Source organism: Palaemon carinicauda, chromosome 22 (assembly GCF_036898095.1).
Source record: "Palaemon carinicauda isolate YSFRI2023 chromosome 22, ASM3689809v2, whole genome shotgun sequence".
In the NCBI taxonomy this organism is placed as follows: Eukaryota; Metazoa; Arthropoda; class Malacostraca; order Decapoda; family Palaemonidae; genus Palaemon; species Palaemon carinicauda.
The window spans coordinates 3473237-3496619 of NC_090746.1; the positions used below are offsets into that span (position 1 = coordinate 3473237).

General features: G+C 34.5%; 1 pseudogene; it reads left to right on the top strand.

The window, feature by feature from the left end:
- The window catches only part of LOC137616288 (microfibril-associated glycoprotein 4-like), a 208855-nt pseudogene that overhangs the window by 23312 nt on the left and 162160 nt on the right, over positions 1–23383 (top strand).

Sequence of the window (23383 nt, forward strand, 5' to 3'; positions counted from 1 at the left end):
TCTCTCTCTCTCTCTCTCTCTCTCTCTCTCTCTCTCTCTCTCTCTCTCCTCTCTCTCTCAAACCAAGACAGGTTACATTTTGCAGATATTTTCAAGGAGGACCTCTCTCTCTCCTCTCTCTCTCTCTCTCTCTCTCTCTCTCTCTCTCTCTCCTCTCTCTCTCCTCTCAAACCAAGACAGGTTACATTTTGCAGATATTTTCAAGGAGGACTCTCTCTCTCTCTCTCTCTCTCTCTCTCTCTCTCTCTCTCTCTCTCTCTCTCTCTCTCTCTCTCTCTCTCAAACCAAGACAGGTTACATTTTGCAGATATTTTCAAGGAGGACTCTCTCTCTCTCTCTCTCTCTCTCTCTCTCTCTCTCTCTCTCTCTCTCTCCTCTCTCTCTCTCTCTCACCAAGACAGAGGTTACATTTTGCAGATATTTTCAAGGAGGACTCTCTCTCTCTCTCTCTCTCTCTCTCTCTCTCTCTCTCTCTCTCTCTCTCTCTCTCTCTCTCTCTCTCTCTCTCAAACCAAGACAGGTTACATTTTGCAGATATTTTCAAGGAGGACTCTCTCTCTCTCTCTCTCTCTCTCTCTCTCTCTCTCTCTCCTCTCTCTCTCTCAACCAAGACAGGTTACATTTTGCAGATATTTTCAAGGAGGACTCTCTCTCTCTCTCTCTCTCTCAAACCAAGACAGAGGTTACATTTTGCAGATATTTTCAAGGAGGATTCTCTCTCTCTCTCTCTCTCTCTCTCTCTCTCCTCTCTCTCTCTCTCTCTCTCTCTCTCACTGCATGATCCATGTGGTTAAAACCGTTGTATTTGAATTACCTAATGTATTCAGTCTCTAGGGCATTGTCCTGCTTGTTAGGGTAATATCACCGTCCCATGCCTCCGTCATTCATGAGAGCGAGATTCGACGCTAGAGATCACAGTAACTAGAGGAGCCTTATCTTTGTACAGGGTCCTTCCACGTTGGTACGAGCTGTCATGACATCAGGGCAACCCAAGGGGCGACTCGTAGCGGTATCTATCTCATCCATCCGCCCAACTTAGTCCAGGGGCCCTGAAAGTGTTCTGCGACATGGAGAATGAACAGGGAGGCTGGACAGTTTTCCAGGTAAGGAAGATTTCGGGTTAATTTTGGTCCATGAATTAGCAGTCATGTTTGTGTGTGTGTGTGTGTGTGTGTGCGTGTTTGTATATGTAATGTATATATGTACATTACATTATACTGTATGATTTAACCTTCTGGAAACATTGTAAACCTTATAGAGGCTGTGCAGGGTAATGTGTTCTTATACAGTATATTGTATGATATTATCCTTCTGGAAACATTGTATGCAGAGTTGTACGAGATATTTTTTTTACGTAAGCTTCGGAAGTAATAAGTATATGTATGCATGTATATATATATATATATATATATATATATATATATATATATATATATATATATATATATATATATATATATATAAAAGCTATATGTGCCAAGTCATTGAAATAATGTACAGTAAAGTTTGCGACAGATATATAGCATATGTTGAGAATTTGGAAGAAGGTTAATTATACCGTGGTCAGCTTGTTGAAAAGAATCTTTGATAAGGTATTGTAATTCAAACAAGACGTAAAGACATGCTGTCTACTATGCTAAGGTATATAGATAGCAAAGAATGAAACAAGAATGGAGTAAACAGTCGATCAGTTTATATCAGTCAGTGGATATGAAACAATGAAACAATAGTTATGCGAGATTTATCTTTATTACCATTAAAATAGAACTGAGCAATAGTTGACACCTTTAATATTCGACAAGGTTCTCCTATTATTAAGAAGCCTTTAAGGCATTAAAAGAACAAAGATATTACAATTTAAAAACAGTTGGCTCGAGGAAGAGCCAGCTATTTGAGAAAACTGTAATTTACTTCTTAAAATTAAAAGTGAGGCTCGTTAGGAACACCTTTAAAATAAATAAGAATGGTTATGATAATAAAATAAATATTAAACCACAAAATCAAACCATTGGTGTTTTTTACGGTTTAAAAAGATGCAATTTTATTTGTAAATCTATTTTTTGTCTTTGTACATCCGTAGGTTCGTGACGACGTCGAACCACATGAAAATTTCATGAGAGGATGGGAAGACTATAAAGTCGGTTTCGGCGACTTCGACAGGAGTTCTGGCTCGGTGAGTAATGATTTTATATATAAACACATCTATCTATCTATCTAACTATCTATCTATCACTAACACTCGTGATTTTAATCAATGTAAATATCAACCACAATGGCATTTTAATATCGAATTTTACCTTTGGGAATGTGTATCCAATGTCAATTAATTTATGATAATTGCTTCTGGCTGGGTAAGGATTCGAACCTATGCCTCTTCAGTCGATATAAATGCCAGGAGGGACTCTTACCAACCATGCTGGCATTTGTTTCGTCTCAAACGCATAGGTTCGAGTCCTTTTCCTAGCCAGAAGCCTTTATCATAAAAGAATTTCCAGTGGATGTACATTCAAAAAAGTAGAATTCGATATTAAAAGGCCGTTGTGGTTGATATTTACACACACATACATATTTATATATATGTATATAAATGTATTATATATATATATATATATATATATATATATATATATATATATATATATATATATAATATACAATTGTTTAACTATGGGGTAAGAAGTTTGGTTTTGAGTATATAGTCGACTAATTTGCTTCGATGTTTGGTAACTAATTCTTCATGTGACATTTGTGACTCTTCGACAGAGATATATATATTTTTTTCAGGTAGATATAAAACGTTCTGTAAAGTTAATGATAATAGCAAAATTATTGCAGTGGTGGGAATAGACATGATAAGAATTTTGTGAGTATAAATCAACTATAGAAAATATGACAGGAAGATTTTGAAAGAATCATGGCATTCTCCTTGGAAAATGGTATTCACACATACTTTCAAATGACCTACCGTTAAATGACCCATTTGTTAGTGGAGGTCATACTGACTTCTCGTTTACTTTATGATTGTTACACCGAGATATAAGGCATCATAAACTCATGTATGTTATATTCTTCTACCCTAGTTATTTTTATACTCTTGATTCCTACTGAAATAGTCAACTAGTATTTATTTTACTGTAGCAGGTGGAATAGTATAATAGTATTTCATCATAACTGCGAGGAATTAGGGGGAAAAAATAAAGGAGTGAAGAGTTGAATGTTGATTTCCTTACAAGGCATTGCTTTTACTCTATGCTTGCCTTAATACAAAGTAGGAAAGGAAGTTGAAAAACTCATCGATGTGTACACCTCACCTTATCACTTAACTGTGTAATATTAGAACCGCGAACCTCCCTAGAGAGAAACTCCAATCATAATCGTTTCTACGGGTAAAGACAGAGAAAGTCACAGGATAAACAGATAAGAAAACAACTTTCTCTGGGACACACGTTCAGCCAACCACGAATAATGCCAGGGGGCGGGGGGAGGAGGGCGTGTCCCAATGAACTTTCTCGGTCAGTGACTCGTCTGAGTCGTCAACAAGATCGTAAACACCAATTGGGTGGTTAAGTTGTGATTCCGTCACCTTGAAGAAGAAGAATAAAGAGAAAATTTGTATTCCACTTAGAACTGAATTATTATTATTATTATTATTATTATTATTATTATTATTATTATTATTATTATTATTATTATTATTATTATTATTATTATTATTACCTGCTAGGCCACAACCCTAGTTGGAAAAGCAGAATGCTACAAGCCTAGGGGCTCCAACAGGGAAAATAGCCCAGTGGGGAGAGGAAATAGGGAAAAATAAGATATCTCGCGAACAATAACAACATTGAAATAAATATTTCTTAAATAAACTATAAAAACTTTAACAAAACCAAACAAGTAGTTTGGGGAAACCGTGTCTAATTCTCATGGAGAATATTGATTTAAAGTAATGTTGTTTACAGTTGAAAATATTATTGATCCTGTCTGGTTTGTATGAAAACAAATCTTTATAAGAGTATTTTTACATTAGATGAAATGTCAATGCGTAGGTAGTAACTGACGTACGTTTTCTTTATAAATTTGAAATTATCAACAATCGTACGATCATTACTCTCTCTCTCTCTCTCTCTCTCCTCTCTCTCTCTCCATATATGTATATGTATATATATATATATATATATATATGTATATATATATATATATATATATCATCAATAACCTTAGATGCCAGGATGCCAGAAAACCTCAAATCTCTCTCTCTCTCTCTCTCTCTCTCTCCCCCCCATGACAAATAACCCACTTCACTATCGCGAGACAACTGTTAGTGTGAGAAATGATACTGTCATTTCATTTCCGGTGTTAGCGGCAGGTGACCTAATAATATTAATTACTATAATGACATAATTATTATAATGGGTTTTTGAAACCACTTGGATACTGATGATTAAATTATTCGTTTCAGTTTTAACTTTTACATAGCAATTCATTCAAATGACTAATCTTTTTTTTTTTTTACTCTGATTTCTCTGTTGTAATAAATGATTTAGTAATGCTGGAAGTTATACCATTTGTTCTTCAAGTCATCGTGATACGAACAGATGTTTTAGGATCTATTTATCTTTAGAGCTGAAATTTTATATTCATCAAATATAGGCTGTCGAATCAAACGAAGTTAGTATGACGTAATCACATAGGGTACTTTTAATGATTTGTACTTTACTTATAATTACATTGCGCAGAATTTGCCATAGATACTCTCTAATAGCTAGGTTGGAAATTTTCCATTACAGTTGTCATTTCTGGATTTTGTCATGGTCTTTTTACTAACCGGAATTTTAGCTACGATATTGGATACAAGGTGTCAATATAAGCCACCTATATTGGCTAGCGAGTGCCAATAATCACCGATTGTGGTTACTAGGTTCTAAAGTATTTTCACGGATACCTGATTATATGGTTCAGAAGTTTGTTAAAAAATGCCTGTAAAAGTTCTCTTAAATACACCTATCTCTGCATTGGATATTTAATATTGACTTTCTTCTTTGTGCATCTTACGGATGCGTATATAGATTTCTTCATATTTTTAAAGAAAGATTATAAAGATGGATTATTTTACAGATACATGGAACTCTCCGGCATCTTAATGGAAGAACATCTTGGACTTTTACTTGGGCAAATTTGCATAATGTACTTGATGTTCATGAAACCTCGGAGAGTCAATATCTAAGAGAATTGTTACATATTGTGCACCCAACAATTCGTGTTGACATTAGAATAGTTACAGATGGTTTCAAACTATTATAACGTAAGATACATGTCTACTGTAGGCTCTAGAGACTAGTGTCTTTAAATATGCAACCCCGAGACTATACAATAAGCTACCATTAGACATTCGAAAGACTGAAGATATTAAGGCTTTCAAGAGGAAACTGAAGACGTTCTTATTCTGTGAGTGCTTCGATAGTGACGATTTAACAGTAAATGAGCAATACGCCATGTGAAATATTAAATGCTCCCGAATGAACATCCTAAAACGACCGTGGAGGTCCTGTTGAGTGTAGGATAGGGTTCCCCTGCTTTACAGGACCGGAAAAGCATCCCTTAATGTAAAGCAAAATAATAACAGAAACGGACTCGCTGACACGCACTTGAACGCGAAAGCAAAAGTATATGTTGTCAGTGTGACGTCATATTTTCACTTGATGCAAATTATGTGTAATTTTTGACAGATGAAATAACAAACTTTCCCCGTTAAACTTTCCTCTCTTGAGTTACATTTCACTTTTCATCGTGCCAAGCACACATTGGATCGTTCGGTTAAGAGTGTGGGATATGTCTTAGACCTTCAAATTTATATTCATGTCACAAGTAGGCATAAAAATTATGATTGACCGATTTATTAATTAATTTTTTGATTAATGTAAAAGCAGTTAGCATGGTCTGTAGAAAAATGTTAAGGAATACTAAGCCAGCGAATATTATGAGTTTTACGTTTTTGTGGAAGTGATTGCTGGAGACCCGTAATTACATAAAATAACTAGAGAGGCACTCAGTAGAGCGCAGACCTCCGCCACGGCAGCTTATTTCTCCACCTATTGCGTGACCTTGACCCTGACCTTTGACCTTAACATGTATTAATTGGCGTGGATTTTCATACACTAATATGAACCAAGTTTGAAGTCTCTTTGGCAACGATGTCCAAACGTATGGCTGATTACGTGAATTGTACATTTTGCGTGACCTTGACCTTGACCTTCGATCTCGACCTTCCAAATTTTAATAATCTTAAGCTTTTTACATATCCGTTAATCCGTGAAAGTTCCATTACTCTACGATCAAAATTGTGGCCAGGAAGGTGTTCACAAACACACACACACAAACACACATTCAGGGGGTGTAAAACTAACCTCTTTCTAACTTTGTTGGTGAAGGTAATAATTGGAAACTGAAATTAACAAAGACTTACAAAGAAATGTTGTCTCTAAATCTATATATGAGGCGCTTGGTTTGAAAAAGTAGGCTCATGTTCTTGTCCTCTATTATGTCATCAGAGGACTTTGGAGGAAAAGTAGTTAAAAGTGAAGTGGGAAAGGTGCAAGTGATAAAATATTTCTATATAAAAATGAATGTTTTGACGCGTAGAAAGCGAATGATAGACGGCTTTGAAAGTGACCGCAGATAACAGTCAAGAAAAAGAAAATAAAAACTTTGGTTTACCATCATTCCGGTAAAGTTTATATTTCTATATTTGTTATGCTTAAGGGTACACTCGGACACACTATTCTATCTTATTTATCTTCTTGTTTTGTTAAAGTTTATATACTTTATGAAGGAGATATTTTTTTTAATGTTACTGTTCTTAAGATATTTTATTTTCCTAGTTTCCTTTCTTTACTGGGCTATTTTCCCTGTTGGAGCCCCTGGACTTCTAGCATCCTACTTTTCCAACTAGGATTGTAGCTTAGAAATTTTTATTAATAATAACAGTAATAATAATAATTATTCTTTACCCTTTTGATTCTCCCACTAATGTCATAGATAATACCATTCTAAACACAGATATTCAACATATACAATGATTTATCGTTCTTAGTTCTTATAGAGTTTAGCATACTGAAGTATTATTTTTAAGTAAGATCATTTATAGTTTTATAAACAACAATTGGCAATTAGGGTCATCACTTGATGTATTTTAATGAATAATATTATGCATTTTATGTTAGGTATTATGAAATGGATAATCAAGAACATCTAGGAACTGCCTTTGACTGAGAGACCTAGAATTTCATTATACAGAAAATGGTCATGCAATGAAGCAAGGTTATTTTCTATAACGTGATTTAAATATTTCAAAGGCACTGAGAATTATGTGGATTATAATACCATGATTTTATTATATTATGTAGATGTTTGTTTTCAAATTGTTTCATTTTTTTCTTTTTTCCTTCTTAACATGTTTTTCTCACAACCCTTATGCCAAAATGAAAATGAAATTGTGGAAGATATAATTATATCTTTTCTCAACTTCTAAATCCTGTAGGCAAAGTAATATTTCGAAAACGTTCTCCAAACGAAAACTTCCTTGAAAGCCTACTTTCTCTTCACTTCGAGTAGCCCTTGACACGAGACTAGCTTTCCTAAGCTCGCTTCTTTTCCTCCCTCTGTTTCCAGGCAACATCCTGCTGTGGGCTCTCACGAACGTCGACAACGAAACCAACTACGAACTCCACATCGAACTGGAGGACTGGTCCGGCAACAGGCGGTTCGCAAGGTATCGCGGCTTCAGGATCGGCTCCGAGCGGGACGCTTACAGGCTCTACCATGCCAATGTTTACTTCGGAAATGCAGGTGAGATTATTAAATGAATTTTCCAGAAACTGGAATAGATTGTATTTGTGATTATTTAGAATATAATGACAGAGGAAATGGGTGTAATCACTTGGTATTCAGGTATAACTTTAGAAACGCAAATAAAGGAAGTGTATTAGAAACTGGAATGCAAATAAAGGAAGTCTTTTAGAAACTGGAACGCAAATAAAGGAAGTCTTTTAGAAACTGGAACGTAAACAAAGTAGGTATTTTAGAAACTGGGGCGCAAATAAACGAAATCTTCAAAACTGGCATTAAATTTTTTTAATCGAAATAGCTTTAGAATGATTGTGTATGACCACATTATATTTAATGTTTCCTTCAGAAACTTAGGCGAGGATATTTTAGAAACTTATTACACATCTTTTAATCGGAATGAGTTTAGATTTTACGTCATCATCTTCTCCTACGCTCATTGACGCAAAGGGCCTTGGGTACATGTCTCCTGGCGTCTCTATTTTGAGCTTTTAATTCAATACTTCTCCATTCATCACCTCCTACTTCGCGCTTCATAGTCCTCAGCCATTCAGGCCTGTGTCTTCCAACTCTTCTAGTGCATTGTGGAGACCAATTGAAAGTTTTGTGAGCTAATCGCTCTTGGCGAGTGCGAAAAGCATGCCCAAACAGTCTCCATCTACCTATCACCATGATCTCACCCACATATGGCACTCGAGTAATCTCTCTTATAGTTTCATTTCTAATCCTGTCCTGCCATTCAAGTCCCAATATTTATTTTATAGATTTTGGATGCTTAAAAGATCTAGTCATAATGATTACATAAATAGTGATGTTTACTAAATTTATAAGCGAGGAAAATGTTTTGTTGTAATTGTTGTTGATTAATTTGGAAAATATTTATTGTTATCAAATATTAATTGCTTTATCTTATTACATGAACGATATCTAATGCACTCTACATTATGATTACTGAAATACTAATTTGATAAGATGAAGCATCCTCATAATTACATTCTCTCTCTCTCTCTCTCTCTCTCTCTCTCTCTCTCTCTCTCTCTCTCTCTCTCTCTCTCTCTCTCTCTCTCGTACTCCTTTTGAACTACAGATATAATACTAAAAAACTTATGTTTTGATATCTCTTTATACTAGTTTTTTATTACTCCACATTAATGCAATAATCATCATCTCCTACGCCCATTGACGCAAAGGGCCTCGGTTAGATTTCGCCAGTCGTCTCTATCTTGAGCTTCCAATTCATTAGTTTCTGTTTAGAATTTCATCTGGCATTTTATCCTTTCTATCTTTAATTTATTCGTCTGTATGTTCGTATGTCCAAGTTAATATCATAGTCAAGACTCTTTATGCTTGAATTTATTTTTGATTGCATAAAAAGGTATATTTTTTCAATGTTTGTCAGAGAATGAAACACACATTCATGCATACATTTATATATATATATATATATGCATATGTATATGAATATATATAAATATACATATGTATATAATAATAAACACACATATATACATAATAAACATATATATTTTATATATATTTTTATATCTATTGTATTTATGTATATATACATATGTTTATATATATGCATATATTTGTATGTGTATATGTATGTATATGCATATATATATATATATATATATATATACACATACATATATATATATATATATATATATATATATATTTACTGTATATATATTGTATAGATTTATGTATATATATATATATATATATATATATATATATATATATATATATACATATGTTTATATATATGCATACATTTGTATGTGTATATGTATGTATATGCTTATAGATATAAATATATATATATTTATATATATAATGTGTGTATGTATGTATGCATATATGTGTATATTATTGCTAATCAACCTTAATTGGAAAAGCAAATGGCTACAAGTCTATGGGCTTCAACAGGGAAATAAACTATGAGAAATTAAAAAAAAATATATAAAATGTATTGAGATCAGTAACAACGTTAAATGAATAAGTCATACATAAACTATGGAATTGTACTTATGTCAGCCTGTTCAACAGAAAAAATATTTGCAACACGTGTGAATTTCCAAAGTTCCATGAATTCAGCTACCCGATTAGGATGTGTGCGGACGGGATGCCGAATGCACTATTGCCGACAGACAAGATGCCGAATGCACTATTGCCGACAGACAAGGTGCCGAATGCACTATTAGCGACAGACAAGATGACGAAAAGACAAAGCCGAAAGGACATGGAACCGAACGGTCATAAAGCCGAATAGTTAAAAATTAATGACAGAAAGAAAATTTTGAAAATAAAAATAAAACCAAGTCACCCATACAGTTTGACAATGGAGTTCATTAAGACAGGACATGGTGGACGGAAGGTCCTTTATAATGGATGTACTTACATTGTTGATAAAAAAAGTTAATGATACCACATACTGGAGATGCGAGAAAAGAAAAGCATGTAAAGGAAGAATAATCACAATGAATGCTGCTCGGCCAGAAAGTTCTTCAGATCATTCACATCCGCCAGATAGTGCTCACACATGTGTACTAAAAGCTTTGGATGATATGAAAACAAGAGCCTAACAGACAGAAGAGGTTACAAGCAGTGTAATTAATAAAATCATTGATGAATTGCCTCTAAGCATTTGTGACTCCCTGCCAAAAAGAGAAACTCTTGGACGAATGGTAAGACGTGTAAGAAATGTTAACGATCGGGAAGATTTCAACATAACAACGCGTGGAGAAAACTTTCGTATTCATGAAACTCAAACTGTTACCATTTTTTCGACAGAGAAGAATTTTAAATTATTATCGAGAAAACAGACATGGTTTGCCGATGGCACTTTTGACTCTGCTCCTCTCGGGAAACAGCTCTATACAATACACGCAATTATTTCGGAGAGCAAAACCCTGCCATTAGTGTTTTGCATAACAAGTAAAAAAAGATGAGAAAAATATGACTATATCTTTAAATTTTTTAACAACAAAGGCATTCCCGAGCCCGATTCAATAATAGCGGATTTCGAGCGAGCTACAATAAACAATAACTGCTGAAACTGAAGACTTGTTAATTGATTTTTTTTGTGTATCATGAAAGTACCTAGTTAGGAATAACGCAGAGAGGACATCGAAGGAGACAAATTTTTGAGGTGGATGTATGTGTACAATAGAGTTCAAGATGATTTACCGAGGACCAATAATTCCCAGGAAATATGGCATCAAACATTTAAAAGAAGACTCAATGTAACCCATCCAACAGTTTCAAAGCTACTAAAAGTTATTCGAAATGAGCAGGCAGCCAATGAAATTTTAATAGAACAAGCATTGATAGGAATTGACATTTCAAAGCCTAACAAGAAATATAACATCATTAATGATCGCATAAAAGCTATTTGCAATTCTTATGATAAAGAAGAAGGCTTAGAGTTTTTACGAGCTATGGCTCATAACTTGAAATCTTTTATCTTTTTTATCTTTTACCTCGCAACTTGTAATATTTTTATTTACATCTTTTTACATGCAATTTTTACATAATTTTACATGAAATTTTTGCATTAAATTTTATATATTTTTCACAATTTATTTTTTTAAATAAATAAAAAGTTTGTTTATTTTTTGAGTTGTTGATGCTTTTGACCTTTGCTAACTGTAAGTAATAAATATTGAATCAGTATTTAGTACTAATTCAAGTGACCGAAGAGTCAGAATGAAGTATTAAATGTTCACTATCTTTTTCTTTATTCTTTTAACTATTCGGCTTTATGACCGTTTGTTTCCATGACTGTTCGGTTTTACGACCGTTCGGGTTCATGTCCTTTCGGCTTTACGTCTTTTCGGGATCTTGTCTGTCGGCAATAGTGCATTCGGCATCCCGTCCTAGTACCGATTAGGAAGGTCGTCCCAGAGCCTTGTTATGGCTAGAATGAAACTTCTAGAATACTGTTTATTATTGACCCTCATGATGGAGAAGGCCTGACTATTAGAATTAACTGCATACCTAGTATTACGAACAAGATGGAACTGTCCGGGAAGATCTGAATGTAAAGAATGGTCAGAATTATGAAAAATCTTTTGCAATATGCTCCAAGAATTAATTGACCGAAGGTGTCAAAGATTAATATTCAGATTAGGGATAAGAAATTGAAAACTTAAGCCACAATAGTTAGTAAGAATGAGGGTTAATGACGTCAGAAGCTGGAAAACTACAGACAGGGATCTGGCATCATACAGTGTTGCCAGATTCTTGCCATTAGTTTTCCCGCTTCTGACGTCATGAAGCCTCATTTTCACTAACTATTGTGGCCTGGTATCACTGTTTGCCCGTCGGGCATGCTCGATCGTGTGGACAAGACTTCAAGTTTTTGTCTAGCAAATAAGTATGAGTCAGCAACTGACGACCACAAAGGGATCAATACTTAAAAAATAGCAGAAGGGATAAAATGAAAATAAAACATAGCAGAAGGGATAAAAAGAAAAAGTCCTTAAGATAAATTTAGATTGATCACCAAAAATTTAATTTTCTGAACTCAATGTAGACTTGAGGGGCATTCCATAGAGCGCCGACCTCCGCTGCGGCAGCTTATTTCTCGACCTTGACCCTCACCATTGACCTTAACATGTATTAATTGGCGTGAATTTTTATACACTGAAATATGAACCAAGTTTGAAGTCTCTGTGGCAACGATGTCCCAACTTATGGCTGATTACGTGAATTGAACATTTTACTTGACCGTGACCTTGACATTTGACCTTGAATTTCCAAAATTTAATCATTTCCAGGTTTTTACATAACAGTTAATCTCTGCAAATTTCGTCACGATTATAATTGTGTCCAGGAAGCTGTTCACATACAAACACACATTCAGGGGGTAAAACATAACCTCCTTCCATCTTTGTTGGCGGAGATAATGAATAAATACATTATATGCATATGTATGTATGTATCATGTATGTATATCTATGCTTTATCAGTTGACTGAGTTTGATTTTTATTAAAAACTGCCCCCATGTTTCTCAGGAGATGCCATGTACTCTCACAACGGACTTCCTTTTTCAACATTCGACGTCGACAATGACAACCGAGATGGAGGCTTCGTCGAGAGGAGTTGCGCTCGACTTTACAAGGTTAGTAGTCCAGTTGTCGATCGAGAGAGAGAGAGCTGTAAGAACAGCAACACAAAAATGTTTGAGATTGGTTTTTAAGTTATAGTCTTTTCCGTCAGTGTGTACATGGTATCATATTCACTTTTACTCTCACTATTTTAAGTGGTCGTAAGGCAGTCAACACACAGCTCCCAACAGACGTTGGTCATCATGATCACAGGGAATGTTGATAGCATCATTTATTTTCTTTGTAACTTCTTCAATAAATACGGTAGGAGAAAAATTTTATTTATGTCTAAAGTTTATTTTCTTCACTACTGCATGTTTCTGTAGAGGCTGACTAAACGTAATATATTTATGCACTGGGGAGATAGTACATTTAATCATTTATACCAGGTACAATGTTATTCATTCCGTCACTTAAAACTAGGTCCAACGTATGCCCAGTTAAAGTAGTTGTACAGTCGACATTTTTCACCAATTGATATGATTCCAATAACTCACTAAATGCTGAAGCATCAAGATTTGATGCGTCATCCATCCATAGATTGAAGTCTCCACAAATAACTAATTCAATTTTTTCCATGATAATCATCTCTATGAGTACACTGAATTCTCCAAAGAAGGTACTAGTATTCGTTCTCGGAGGTTTGTAGACTGTTGCAATGGATATTTTTCTGTGGTTTTGCGTAAAGTTTATTTCTATGTATTCAAAGCTTGTTACACTAGTTCTTTTTAACATTTTGAGATTTGAGTAACCTTTATGAATAAAGAGTCTGACACTCCCACCAGACCTATCCTCTCTTGGAATGTGAAAGAAGGTATGTGTAGGGGGTGGGGTTCATTTGTGATCTTAGCCTTGTCAAAGTTATTTAATCATGTTTCTAATAATGCTAGTATGTGCAAGTATTTCTCGTTTATCAATTCTCGAATTTGGATATTTTTATTACCAACAGATTGTATATTTACGTCCTTAGTAACTATGATCAGTATTTTCTGCAAGTTTTTTCTATTCCAAGTCAGAAGCTATGCAGTCTCTAGAATTTAATATCTGGTCACTTGGTTTGTTTAACTTTGTGCAGTTAATACATTTTGACCATTGCAAATTACACTCCTTGTTGGAATGTCTCCCTGAACATTTCCCGTAGATTTTATCATAATTCTTAGACTTGCAATCTTTTTTCAAGATGTCCATACCTCTGGCAGTGGTAGCAGGTGATCACGTGGTACCTATCACGTATGTTATAAGTACCCCATCGTAACATAACTTTCATTATTATTGTGAATAGCCTTCCGAATTTCATTATCACATTTCAACACATAGTGGGTAGTCCCACCTGCAGCATTTTTCTTCAAGACACTTATCTTCTATATTTTGCATTTGGTCCAGGCAACGATTTTTTCGAATTAAGGCATTTACTACTTCAACTTCATCATTGTACACATTGCATATCATTATTTATGCTTTTCAATTTCAGAATTTTCTCGTTTTTGTGTCGGCAACCAATGTGTGAGTTGTGTTTGCAGCCTCTTCTCTGATCGTTTTGTTAGCAAAGTTTATAACTACATTTCCATTTTAAGTTGACCTCGCGTCAAGTATTGGAATGGCTTTAAGTGCTTGTTCGACCTCGTGTTTTCTTTCGGTAATTTTAGTTATATTTGTTGATTTAATTACCTACAGATTTTTTCCTTAACTTTGTCAGCGTATGTCCATTTTCTCTGATTTTGGGGCCTTCAATGTCTGAAGTGTTGCCTTAATTGATTCCATATTCATAGCAAGATTATCAACTTTTTCAGTGAGGTCTGTTGTCTGGATGGAATTTACTGCGTCTGCGCCAAGGTCCGAAACTTTGTTTTCCAATTCAGCAATTCTCGCGTCTTGTTCGGTCAAGACATTATCTCTCATACTCAGTGCTTCCTAAATGTGTACATAACCATTTCAGTTTTTTTTTACTTCATTATCAGTGATGCTTATCTCTATATACATACACTTCTTATGATAGAACCTATTATAGGTAGTAGGTTGGCCAGGTCACCAGCTACCCGTTGAGATACTACCGCTAGAGAGTTATGGGGTCTTTTGACTGACCAGGCAGCACTACATTGGAACCTTCTCTTTGGTTAAGGTTTATTTTCCATTTGCTTACACACACACACATACACACACACAATAGTTTGGCCTGTTCTTTACATATTCTCCTTTGTCCTCATACACATGGTAGCACTGAGATTACTAAACAATTCTTCTTCACCCAAGGGGTTAACTACTGCACTGTAATTGTTCAGTGGCCACTTTCCTCTTGGTAAGGGTAGAAGGGACTCTGGTTATGGCAAGCAGCTCTTCTAGGAGAAGGACACTCCAAAATCAAACCATTGTGCTCTAGTCTTGGGTAGTGTCATAGCCTCTGTACCATGGTCTTCCACTGTCTTTGGTTAGAGTTCTCTTGCTTGAGGGTACACTCGGGCATACTGATCTATCTTATTTCTATTCCTTTTGTTTTGTTGAAGTGTTTATAGTTTATATAGGAGATATTTATTTTAATGTTAGGCTACTCTTCTTAAAATATTTTATTTTTCCTTGTTTCCTTTCCTCACTGGGGTATTTTCCCTATTGGGGCCTCTGGGGTTATAGCATTCTGCTTTTCCAACTAGAGTTGTAGCTTAGCAAGTAATAATAATAATATTGCAACCACATCCTATCCATTTTTTTCAGGTCTCCTTCATGGTTTCACATAATGAGATAGACTATGGGGTCAGGGGGAGACATGATGTACTGTTTCTTCTCACTTTGGTCCCTCTATGAGATTAACTAATATCTGTTCAATGATATTCTAAGCGAAAAACAAAAGCTAAAACACGGTTGAGGGCGAATGTTGAACGGGAGCTCAGTGCAAAGCACGAGTCTACTGGCTCTCGGGAAACCATTCTGAGTTTGGGTGCTGATCATATGTATGTGGGTAGTCTCTAGGATATTGTCCTGCTTGATAGGGCAATGTCACTGTCCCTTGTCTCTGCCATTCATGAGTGGCCTTTAAACCTTTAAACGTGTGTAGAGAAATTGCCAAGCCTAATTGACTTCTGTTTCCACAGGGAGCCTGGTGGTACGGAAACTGCCATGACGCTAACCTGAACGGTTGGTACCTTGGGGGACCTCACCGTTCCTTCGCCGACGGTGTGAATTGGTACACCTGGACGGGATACAACTATTCGCTCAAGAGAACAATCATGAAATTCAGGTAATATTCGTCGGAAGAGATGTTCTATTGCTTATCATTTATTTTATTTATTTGTGGAGAAATTGGAGTTTAGTTTTCTATTTGCTAAGACAAATGATTTTTTTTTCTTTTTTGAAAAAATGTGGTTAGTATTTAGGATTGGTAAGCTGAATATTTTAATTAAAGGAATGCAGGTCTTGAAATGTGTAGGCGTACATATATTTGTCTCCGTTCAAAAATAGTTACAACGAAATATTTTTTTTCAAAGTTTAACATACCACATTGTTTTACAATTTTAATGTTCATGATTGGGATAGAACTATGATTAAAAAGGACATAATGTACTTCATTTTATATCATAATTGGTCACTGTACCCTGTGGGGAAAAACAGCATAAATTGATAATGGAGATTTGGTATATTAGAAAAAATAATAATTTATTATTTTCAGTTTTGAGAGAAATTTCATCTGATATATAAAAGTTTGTAAAGTTCATCAACTTCTAAATTCTTATATATATATATATATATATATATATATATATATATATATATATATATATATATAGAATTACTCTTCAGATTATTACCTCTGCCAACGAATTTGGGAGAAGGTTGTTTTCCCCCTGTTTGTCTGTTTGATGTGAATAACCTTTTGGCCACAATTTTAATCACAGAGTAGTAAAACTTTCAGGGATTCATTGTTATGTTAAGACGTGAAAGTGATTCAATTTTGAAAAGCCTAGGTCAAAGGTCAAGGTCAAGGTCGAGCAAAAGGTCGACCGACGTAACCCTAACCTTAGCCCCAAGTTCGCACACGGTTGTCACAGTCTTCAAATACACCAACGGTCTAAATTGATTCAGGGTAATGCAAGCTGGTTTCGAGAAATAAACTGCCATGGCGGAGGTCTGCACTCAGTGCTTTTCTAGTCAGAAATCAAATCGCCGCACTTATACTATAAATATGTAAATGAGACGGCCATAGAGTGAAGTCACTCTCTATTTACTAATGTGTTTTAGGCGATGCTTGTTTTTGCTGATAAACGGGAAAATCCAAAACAGAAATATCTTAAAGAAAGTTTGCACAATGAGCTTTTTCCTTTGGATTTAATTTTGGCTCAGTTGTTGTAGCATTTAGAATGTTATCCATTTCAAGTTCATTAATAAATGATAATGATTTTCTTTTTCTTTCATATATTTTTTTGTTTTTGAAATATTAATTACAATTGCAAACAAAATCAAGTTGCTAGGTATGGCTACACCTATTCAGTTATGCAGGATATGATATATACACATTCAAACATGAATGTTTACTTATCTATCTGTCTATCCATCTATATATACATACATACACACACACACACACACACACACACACACATATATATATATATATACATATATATATATATATATATATATATATATATATATATACACATATACATGGCTGGGAACTATGAAGCGTGAAGTAGGAGAGAATGAATTGAGAAGTGTTGATTTAAAAGCTCAAGATAGAGACGACTAGCAAAATCTAACCGAGGTCATTTTGCGTCAAAAGGTGTTGTAGTAGGATATATATATATATATTATATATAATATATATATATATATATATATATATATATATGTACACATATATATACATATATATATAATATATATATATATATATATATATATATATATATATATATATATATATACATACATTATATATACATATATGTGTATAGATATACACACATATATACATACATACATATATATATATATATATATATATATATATATATATATATATATATATATATATATAACACTCAATCTTTGGGGCTACAGCCCCTCAAGCTTTCCTATCTCATTCGCATATGTATCTTGTATTACAAGTGAGTTTTTAATCCTGATCGTGCTTGTCTACCTCTTCCAGGCCACAACTTACAGGACCAATACCTGTAGGATTTGATACTTTTATTGTTGCCAATAGACGTCGACGTATGCACGATTCGGCTTTCGTTGAACCTTCAAAAAATGAGGTATGAACTGGTTTTCCCATTAGTTTTTGTGAAGTATGAAATCGTTTTTATATTTGATATTTTTGTTATTTTGCACAAAATATTTTTTTTCTACATAAATATCTATTATTGCTATCAATAAGAATTTATCTATTTTTATATGGTGAAAATAATCAAAATCTGAAAATACTTGCTCGAACCTTTTATTACACTGTTGAAAATTTGCCTTGAAAACAGTAAAAATCCTGGAATAAATATTGCCAAGAATTTAGTGTTTTAAAAACGGATATATTGACGTAAAGAATTGATGTTACGGTCACCAACCCGTAAAAGATAATAACAAAGTAGGGTAAACATTACGGTCGCCTGTATTTTACTCAAGGTCTATATATACCTGGACCGTGATTTTACTGAAATACGGCTATGAACCGTATATTTTTACGGAGAATTTCCGATTGAATTTACGGGTTTATTAAACAGTGTATATCACGTTTACTCTTTCATTCATTCCAGATTTTTGTTTTCGTTTCAGCCCAGTATTATTGAAGGCAAGTACGATGTACCCGAGTTGATGTCTTCTAGAAACACGCTCTCCAAGAACGAGTTGTGATTGGCCGATGGAATGAAGCCGAGACAAGCTGTGATTGGCCGAAAAAAGAGGACACCTGGTAGCACGTGACGTGTGATCCCATTTACCTTCAACCTTTTCCGTTGTACCTGTAGCCTAAGACGAAATGGCACTTATTTATTTGACCTGATATAGGTGATGTACAAAGTATTTATTGTTCCTGTTGATTTGCAAATACAGATATTGACTGACAACAGACTTTTATGACTTGACTGACTTGAATACAGTATTCATCCTCATGACTTAGGTTGGCCCTATGTCTATCCCTTGCTTTCTAGACATGACACAGACTCGTATGACTCGAGTAGACATTGTGACTGTCTTGATGATTGACAAAGCACCAGTGGCATTTTCTGTATGGATTTGACCTCAAAACACTTTTTTATTTATTAAAGATCAGCTTAACACTTGGAAGGAGTTGGAATAACTTACGTCATGAAACTCGTAATTGTTATGGACAAGTGTTTAAGCTACTTAGAAACTACATGGAAATTATTAATACGTAAGAGTCTTCAAAGCTCAATATGGCTTAGGTTGCAGCATCAGAGCGAAACTTTTACGAAATTACGTAAATATAAGTATGCTTTCCAGTTAATAACCTTGACTGGACTTTTCTCGGCAAGAACAAGCTTTGGTTTTTACGCACAATTATTTTAGATCTACTGACTTTTTGATAACTGACAAGACAAAATGGCATATACTATTAAAGAATGATATTTAGTCCTTATATGAAAGACACATTTGTTAAACCGTTCACAAGACAAAGTTCCAATGAGAAGAGATTGGAAAAGATATGGTTTTCCAGGACAGATCCTAACGAGAAATCAAATTATATGGGTGACGAGCTGGAATGACTGATAAAAGACTCTAATTAAGGTTTATTTTATTCAATATCGAGTGCCAGTGACTGAGATGAAGTGGCATTATATAAATTACTATTTCTTTATTTATTATAATGTATATTGGAATCCGTGGCATGGCTTGTTACCAAAAATTTTAAGACTGGAATCAAATTTTATCCGGCGCCGTTACTAGACTTTGATTTCTAAAGAGTTGCATCCTGCTAATAATCCCTTTGGCTTTTTCTTTTTATAAGTTTTATTGCTTATTTGGCATTTGGCTTTCTTTGGAAGGGCATCACTGTCAATGCCGAAGGAAGCTCTCCCAGGCATTACTCGAGAATGTTCTTGTAACTTATTCTTTAAGAATGCTATATTGACCATTAATTTCATGCAGGCAGTGCGAAATGTTATACTGTGAATTTGAAAAGTACTGTTCCTAAAGAGTTGGAGAATTTTTTTTAAACCGTGCCATACAAGAAACGGATCTGTGATTTATCAGCAGCGGGTACATATTGTCAAAGCCATGATATTTTTCAGTTCTGTACACTGTGTAGATAAAATAACTATACAGTGAACTGGGCATTTATTCTTTTATATGAAGAATGATGTAATAAGATACCACAGAATGGTATAGTTCAATGATTGACATGAACTACGGCTTACTCCTTCAAGGGGTTTTTAGCTGAATGTATCAAAGGTTTGTGTCATTCGTTATTATAATTTACCTCTATTTAGAGTGGTTGCCAGAGTGACGTACCTGACTCCATTTAGGTGGATGTATTGTGATATAATCGTACCTGATTCGAAGTGGATGGACGCATTGCATTCATGAAATTGATGTTACTTCACATTCATTCTCTGTTGCTCCTTGTAATTCTTTAGGACACTCCAAGGTCAAACTATTGTTCTCTAGTTTTGGGTAGTGCCATAGCCTCTGTACCATGGTCTTCCTTTTGTCTTGGGTTAGGAGAAGGACACTCCAAAATCAAACCAGTGTTCTGTAGTATTGGGTAGTGCCGTAGCCTCTGTACCATGGTCTTCCACTGTCTTGGGTTAGGAGAAGGACACTCCAAAATCAAACCGGTGTTCTGTAGTATTGGGTAGTGCCGTAGCCTCTGTACCATGGTCTTCCACTGTCTTGGGTTAGGACACTCCAAAATCAAACCATTGTTCTCTAGTCTTGGGTAGTGCCATAGCCTCTGTACCATGGTCTTCCACTGTCTTGGGTTAGGACACTCAAAAATCAAACTATTATTCACTAGTCTCGGGTAGTGCCATAGCCTCTGTACCATGATCTTCCACTGTTTTGGGTTAGAGTTCTCTTCCTTGAGGGTACACTCGGACACACTATTCTATCTTATTTCTCTACCACTTGTTTTGTTAAAGCTTTTACAGTTTATATAGGAGATGTATTCAATGTTGTTACTGTTCTTAGAATATTTTATTTTTCCTTGTTTCCTTTTCTCACTAGGCTATTTTCCCTGTTGGAGAAACCTGGACTTATAGCATCCTGCTTTTCCGACTGGGGTTGTAGCTTAATAATAATAATAATAATAATAATACCTGTCGCATCCTTACTCCTTATTCCTGACTTGTCTGTTTATGTATTCGTTGACGTTGATAAGAAAATCTCTCTCTCTCTCTCTCTCTCTCTCTCTCTCTCTCTCTCTCTCTCTCTCTCTCTCTTCACTTTGGCATTGTTCATGAAATTTGATTACACAGATATGAAGAATGAACAGATAAAGTTCCCGAATCATTCAGATATTTCAAGGTGTGTCAGTATTCAGTATAAGATATAGTGCGTTGTCTTTTAGATTATCAGTTTCTGAAGTGACTTCTGATAACGATTTTTTTTTCTTGAAGGAATGTGATTGGCAAAGCATATTGTAAAAAATAATTAATCCATATTATCCTTCCTTGTCTAATTATATTAAGGATATAAGATAAATAATCGTTCATTTTCATTTCATTTAGGACATATTTATTTGCTGGTTAGAGTCCGTTTGCAATTTTTATATATTTACAATGTATTATTTTCTCCATTATACACACATTTGTGTGCGTAAGCGAGATCGCAAACACACATATATATGTTTATGATTGTTTATTGTAATTATTATTTTCTTATCTTAACGTATTATTCATTTCATCATGCATGCATGAATATATGTACTCATATATACATATATACACATGTATATATATATATATATATATATATATATATATATATATATATATATATATATATATATATATATATATATATAATGTGTGTGTGTGATATCATCATCAGCTATTACTAGTCCATTACAGAAGAAAGGCCTCAGACATGTCCTTCCACACGCGTCTGTTTATGGTCTTTCTAAGCCAATCTATACCCGCAAATTTTCTTAGCTCGTCAATCCAATATCTTCTCTTCCTTCCTCTGCTTCGTTGGCCATATCTAGGGACCTTTTCTGTTGTTCGTCTTATCCATCTATTATCTGTTATTCACGTAATATGTCTTGCAATGTCCATTTATTATTTTTTTGCATGTTGCTAAAATATCCCCTACTTTAGTTTGTTCTTGTACCCATGTTGCTCTTTTTCTGTCTCTTAATGTTATTCCCATCTTTATTCTTTCCTGAGGTCTTTGAGTTGTAAGTAGCTTATGTTCTAAGGCTTTAGTAAAGCTCTTAAGTTTCTGATGCGTAAGTTACTACTGGTAAGACCATATGATTAAATAATTTTATTTTTAGAGAGAGTATGGTATTTCATTTTTCATAATCTTTTTCCTTTACCAAATGCTCTCCATCCCATGTTTATCCTTTTAATTTCGGTCTATTGTCCTTGGGAAACACTTCCTCTCTGTCCTAAGTATGTACATTCATTAACAATCTCTAGAGGTTCGTCCGTAACCCTTATTTGTTGTCTCTGCATTTTCATTGAACATTATCTTGATTTTACTCATATTCATTTTTGGTTCTACATATATAAATATACCTTGTTCTCAAACTATCTTAATTTGCAACAACAAATGTGGCAACCCTTTAATACAACCCCAAACATCTTTATTTCTTGTATAAGATAACACTTTAACAGATTTAATTATTCTAATTCCGTCGACACAATGATGAAAACCAACTGATTTCGTTATACTAAGATTTGCCTCCAGTAATGACTACAAATGAACACTTATTAACCATCTTATTGTGTAGGCTACAATAATTCAACTGTAGCTATATTAAGTACAAAACTGTCGTAGGATTAAACATGCAAATATTGTTAACTGTTACAACTTTTCAACAAAAAATATTGATGTAATTTCAAACGTGATAGATAATTTATATTTTTTTTTCTAATAATTTTGCTTTTGAATACCCAGCTCATCTATTGATTTTGATTATTCATTAAGTCTTCTTTCCAGGCATATACTGTATATATTGTACATCTTTCAGTAATGACAACCTATAGTCACCGCAAGGATTCCGGGCAAAATAAGTCCCACCCCTTGATGACGTCATAGCCAATCATGTTGTCTCCCGCGTTAACAGCTGTCACAAGATGTATTGTTACCGCTGATAACGTGGAGGACAACGTGATTGGCTATGACGTCATCTGGGGGTGTGGCTTATTTTGCCCGGAATATTTGCGGTGACCATATTGATTGAAGTTATTTTTTGCCTCCTAAAATTAATTTCATTTTCAAAAATCATTACTTAGAATCAAAATAACATATTGCGATC